The sequence below is a fragment of the Anas platyrhynchos genome, chromosome 20, assembly GCF_047663525.1.
Source record: "Anas platyrhynchos isolate ZD024472 breed Pekin duck chromosome 20, IASCAAS_PekinDuck_T2T, whole genome shotgun sequence".
NCBI classification, from domain to species: domain Eukaryota; kingdom Metazoa; phylum Chordata; class Aves; order Anseriformes; family Anatidae; genus Anas; species Anas platyrhynchos.
The window spans coordinates 13,706,480-13,712,693 of record NC_092606.1 but is presented as its reverse complement, the minus strand read 5'-3'; the positions used below and the strand labels follow the sequence as shown (position 1 = coordinate 13,712,693).

General features: G+C 45.1%; 1 long non-coding RNA gene across 1 annotated transcript; it reads right to left on the bottom strand.

Annotated features, from left to right (window-relative positions):
- Window positions 1-278: 278 nt before the first annotated feature.
- Window positions 279-2,433, bottom strand: LOC139999147 (uncharacterized). Its single transcript, XR_011804254.1, has 3 exons — window positions 2,336-2,433; window positions 1,708-1,780; window positions 279-374 (listed from the first exon to the last, which is right to left on the bottom strand). It is a non-coding gene; the product is annotated as an uncharacterized lncRNA (long non-coding RNA).
- Between the last annotated feature and the right edge of the window lie 3,781 nt (window positions 2,434-6,214).

Here is a 6,214-nt window from a genome sequence, read left to right as displayed (position 1 = left end):
CTATTAATGTTATTAATAGTGTCAAGCTTTGCCTATAAAACGCCAGAGAAATGAAATGGCAGCAATGATGACAGTAGAAATTCTTCAAGGAGCTCTTCACATCCAGTGATGTGAGCACGAAGTTGGCATCAGGGATCAAAAAAACACAACTGAGTTTGTATGTCCTTCTTCCCTCTTCTTACCCTTGCAAGACAAACCCATGCCCCCCCAAGTATTTGTTCATGTTTAGATACATGCTGGCAAATGGAGTCAAATCAGAAACTGTTACCAGAAAACTGATGAGGTGTCACTTCCTGATGTCTTCAATGACCACCGTATTGCCCATAGATACATAAACTGCTAATGAATTCCATTCATCAAATAAAGCAAGCTTCCTAGAAAACATTAAGGTACTAATTAATATAAACTAGTTGGATCAAAAGGGTAGCTTTACACTCAGAACCATTTATTTATTCTTTTTTTCTTAAGAAAAAACATCCTTTCTGCATTTTTTAAAGTCTCCATGTAAGAAAAAGAAAACTTTAAACATTAAATGTTTAATATCTTTAGAAAAATAGGTACTGAGTGGTACCAGGAAAAACATATGCGCTGCACCATGTGCAAACTGTTTTGTCTTACTGCTAAGTGCAGTGACAGTAACAGTTCAACTACATCAAGTTTATTACTTTTTATTGCACTCGACAGTCTCTGCACTGGGTTCTTGCCCAATTGTGTCTTTTCTCATCTGGAAAAGAAAAAAATTCCTATGCCAGTTTTGCAGATTACTTTTTGCTTAAGAAATTCCACTGAATTCAGTGGAATTACTTCTGCCTGAGCCTGCGTGCACAGCAGAAATGGGGCGTTAAAAGCTAAATCAGCTAAGGGTTTGGGGCACCAAAACTTCAGTGGGAGACAGCAGCACACAGTTTTATGTCCACTTCTGCAAAATCCAAACCTTTGGGGAAGGGAGCTACACTCTTAAGCTGCACTGGCAGAATTAGCTGTTTCAAATAAGCCAGAAAGAAATGGGGGTGAGCGTTTCACCATGAAAAACTTGGCCATGAAAGATCTGGAGTCCAGGGCATGCTTCAGCTCCCCTCCCTCTTCAGATCATGTGCCTGTTCCAGGGTGTCAAAGACTTGCTGCTGAGCTCGCAGGACCTGTAGCCTAGCCCCTGCCTGAGGTAAGACACCTCCACGTACCCCTGGAGAACTGAGCAGCCTCAGTTCCTTTCAGTGTGGCTCCCAGACTATGAGGAGCTGCCCATCTTTATCCAGTAGCCTTGCTGGCAGAACTGCTGCTCAGAAAGGGAGGAATTGCAGCTCAGTTCCCTCCTCAGCCGAGATGGCTTCTCTCTGATGTTTCACACCACCACTCCGACCTACACGGTGGCACTCTCGACCTGCCAGAGCTGTGCCACTGTGCAGAAAGGAATATACATCTGTGGTGTGACTGGTGAGGGCATGCAGACGGCATAGCAGGAGACTTTCCTGCAGTTTCTTCTCCTCAGGCTCTTCCTTTATTAAAATTTAGAGGTCACCCATTCCCAACTCAGTACCTGCACACCGAGCTGTGGCATGACATTCCATGCTGCACTTGTAAATAGATGGCAAGTACATTCCTGACTGTGGGACAGGGGGAGATGCAGCCTTCAAAACTCTGCCTGGGCCTTCTCTTGGCTGCCCCAGGGGAGTACGTTCTGAATGAGACTGGTATGATCTCACTTACTTTAGTACTTGAGCAACTGTATTTGGTCCAAACCATTCTCCAATTGACTTCCCCTCTCCAACACCCACCTGTGCTGTTTTCATAGTGAAAAAAAGACACACGTACACAAAATCAAAGAAAAATGAGACCATAAAGAATGTGGGAACAATATACAGTAAATACTGTGACTGTCAAACATTCTAGAGTAACTGCAATCTGTATTTAGCAATAACAATTATTTTCTCAATCTATGCTCTTTTCAAAACTTAGGGAGTGCCAGTTTCTTTAATAAACAAAAGGCTTCTAAACTACAATGAGAATTACAAGTTAACAAATGTTAGTGCCCTTTATTACAAATTACAGCAATAAGCTACAAGACTGTCTATTCTAACATTACTGACTCTGGTACCCAAGGCTTACAGAGTTTATCAAGAGCTACATTCTAGTACATGGCTTTATTTAGGTCTCAGGGAATGTTTCTGTACTACTAGTCTTTGCGCCCATCTGCATACCTTTTTATTTTTGTATAAGCATACACCTTGTCTTCACATCCACTTTTTAAAATTATGAATTAACATACTGCAAATTAGTGATTCAACACAGTAGAAATTTCAGTGGAAAAAACCTGAAAGTTTATGTTTGTTCTTACCCATCTGGTGGATTGAATAACAGCAAGCCTTCCTGTCGAGAAAGCATCGTAGGATTCTGTGATATTCTTCTGGTTGTTTTTTGTGTTTTTCCCATTGCCAATCTGAAAGGAAAAATTGATATAGAATAAAAAATGGTGACGTTTTCATTACACTGATCAAATGTCTAGACAGCAGAAAGCTTTATAATGAGATGTTAAAAGACATTTCAATTCATCTCGAATATTTACATTTTGTGTAGAGCTCCTAGAATTCCAAGCTTGTTATTTATCATCAAGCTGCCCTTTATCATCATAGGCTAGATTGTAAAAACAGGGAAAATAAAACAAAACAAAAACATCAACTGCAAACATATTCTGACAGATCATGCTGCGTGTTGATAGCCATTCCAGTATCTCTGAGCTTCCAAGATTATTTAAAAGTACAGGCTGTGTTTAGACCTTGTTGGATTTCTAAGCACCCATTAAATAACAACATAAGATCCATACAGAAAGTCCAAACACTCCACTGGCAGCATCCTGGGATGTGACATGCATGCTTAAGAGCTTGCACCAGGGGGGTTTGGACCTCGTGCTGCTGACAAGTGAGTAGTGAAGAGAAGGGTAAGAGCACTGTCCCACGGTGGCAGGTTTTCCCTTGGCCTCAACTTGGGTGTTACACTAAAAGGTTTATAAAATAATGGCGACAGGATTCCCCATTTGTTCTCCTTCTATGCCTATTTCTCTGCTTCAGGCTGGGATGATTTCACCCAGCTGAATATGAATTGATTCATTAGGAACTGTTACCAGGGCATCAAAGAAAGTCTCACTAATAAATTCAGGGTTTCTGCTTTTAATGGAGTACTTACGAAGAAGCGTCTGCAGACAATACCGAAGTTCCCTCAGGACCAGCACTCACCTCTCCCTAAGTGTCTGCAGATCAGTGCTTGGGCCAGCATCATCTGCCCGCATCGCAGCATACATCCCCAGCCAGCGTCCGACGAAGGACCCGTGCCTCCTGTTAGGAAAGTTCAGCACAATCAGTGCAGGCTTTCAACTGGGTGCAGCACCACAGAGGACATTTCAGAGTGCTAGAAAACAGATAGGGCTGCTGAAGCCTCCATGAACTGTCCTACAGATAAAAGGCACACAGCAAGACTTTGGTTCCATGCTGTTGGTCTAATTCTAATCTCTGCATTGCACAAATAAACAAAATTCATTTATTCCTTGTGGAGCTGGCTTACTCTTTTCATTCTTCAAGCAGCATTCACAAACCATTTACTGCATGCTATACAACATGATCACCTGTTTACATACAGACATAAATAAACACTGATTTTAATAATCTTCATGTTTGCATAAACAGTTAAAATGATGCTCAAAATGCGCTGATACTCTAGAAATATTTTCCCAGCCTACGATGCCATCACTTATCTTGCTATTTAATTTAGAACAATGCAGCAAATCTGCAGTATACTCACCACTAGGCGAAAACTTTCTTCTATACGTAAACCACGTTAAACCACAGTAAACCACACGTGAACACACCTTGGCTTATTGTCTGACTTTGGCTTATGGTGCGTCTGTTGCTGTGTCCAGCACAGTGCAGCCCCTATATTGCTACCAAAACCTTGCCACAAACCTCAATCCCCCTGTTAAAAGAGACCCTCTTGTTTGTTGCCCTTCTTTCGACACTCTCTAACAGGTTTATGTCTTTTTCTTATACTGTGGAGCCCAAAACTGCACTCAGTACTCAGTACATGGAATACCAACAGAGACTGCCTGGCATTTTCTCTTCTCTGCAGAAGCTCTGTTGCTAACACTGTCCAGAAATCACCACTGTCACAGACAGTAGTAGCATTCCCTCCTCCCACAGTTTGTTCTTCCCCCCAAGACTTAGACACCACCCAGAAAAAGAAGAATAATAATACTAATAAAATAAAATAAAATAAAATAAAATAAAATAAAATAAAATAAAATAAAATAAAATAAAATAAAATAAAATAAAATAGTCAAAAGCCATCAGGAAGGCAGTGGTGCAGACTGTGGAGAGCCTGGGTTCAAATCCTTCTTCTGTGAGGCTCTGAACCTATATCCCACCACAATCTCTCTGCTAATGTATGGCAGGGAAAGGAGGAAGAAAGAACATATCTCCTGCACTTTCCATTTATTGTTGACTGACAATTCTGTAGAGTTATAAAGCCTCAATCAGTGAGATACAGGGTTCTTCTCACACTGTCTCACTGTGCCCTAAGCGGAACAGCTCTCATTTAATAGATGCTTCACCACAAAATCATGAGTCATCTGCAGTTTTGAACTTTTCTGGGATCAAGTCCCTTCAGATGGCTGAGGAATCTGCTCCAGCACCTATGTAAACTGGCGCTCTACTAAGCTAGTGAGTGAACAAGAGAGAAATCCTCTGCTAGATGACTTGACAAATTGGGTCTGAAAATAGTGTTGAGGCAGAATAGCCCACGATTTTTGCCTTGGGTGCACAGAGGGATTGGGTGTTGTAGACTTCTTTTATTCTTCATTAAGATAAACATTTTCAAAAATGTGCTTGTTCAACCTTGCTCCCACTGTGTGCATGGGAGGGAGATAACTGAAAGTGGGGAGCGTTGCTTGGATCCTGCAAGTGGCTGAGGTCCAGTGGGGTTGGAGGCTTTCTTCCTCCTTTTGGAAATGCAAAGCAACCCTGCACCTCCCCTGCACTTGCAGAAGGATCGTGACAGCCCAAAGCACAGCGGCTTTGTAATTGCTGCATACACTTCGATCGGATTTACGTGGCAAGGGTTTGGTAGCAGGGGCCTGCAGGGATGGCGTCTGTGAGAACAATCCAGACAACAGCCAGCTCCAGATAGCTCCAAAAGGGCCCCGGCGCTTGCCAGAGCTGAGCCAATAAGCGATGTTGTTTGCACCTCTGGGAGAGCAGATGTAAGCAGGGGGAAATACTGCTGCACAACAGAAGCTGGAAGAGCAAGGAGTGAGCAGCAGCCCTGCAGCCCCCAAGGTGAGTGCAGCAGGAGGCAGGAGGTGCTCCAGGCTCACAGCAGCAGTTCCCCTGCGGGCTGTGCAGGGAGAGGCCCCTGGTGGAGCAGGCTGTCCCCCTGCACCCATGGGTCCCCCATGGAGCAGATCTCCACGCTGCTGCCCCCCTGTGGGTGGAGGAGCCCCCGGTGGAGCAGGTGGCTGTGGCCTGGAGGAGGCTGCGGCCTGTGGAGAGCCCCCGCAGGAGCAGGCCCCGGGCCGCAGCTGCAGCCATGGAGAGGAGCCCCCGCAGGAGCAGGGGGGCTGGGGGGAGCTGCCGCCCAGCCGTGGGGGACCCGTGCTGGAGCAGTTTGCTCCTGGGGGATGGATGGATGGATGGAGCCCATGGGACGGAGCCGTGTGGGAGCAGTGCTTGAGGAGCTGCTGCCTGTGGGCAGCCCGTGTGGGATCAGCTGGGGAAGGGCGGCATCCCATGGGAGGGACCCCACGGGGAGCAGGGGCAGGGAGGGACCCTGAGGGTCACTCTGCTGAGTCTGCTTTGCCCGTCACGATACTTGTTGAGCCATCGCCCTGTCCTTATCTCAGCCCTGGAGCCCTTTGCATCGTATTTTCTCCCCCTTTCCCTTTGAGGAGGGGGAGTGAGAGAGCGGCCGTGGTGGAACTCGGCTGCCCACCCGCTTTGAACCACCGCAGTTGCAAAGTCCTGGGAAAGATTTCTTTCAAGAAATTAAACAAGGTGTTTAACAAAGAAATGCAGAGTTTCCTTTTGAAGGCTTCCTGGAGAATTGGGCTTCTTTCCTATTCCCAGCTCAGAGGAAGGGAATTGTTGATTTCACCTTCTTTTTTCTGACATGGAAATCAAAGGTGAACTGCTCTACAAGGACGGGCAACGTCTCAGAATCAAGCTCTTTTGCT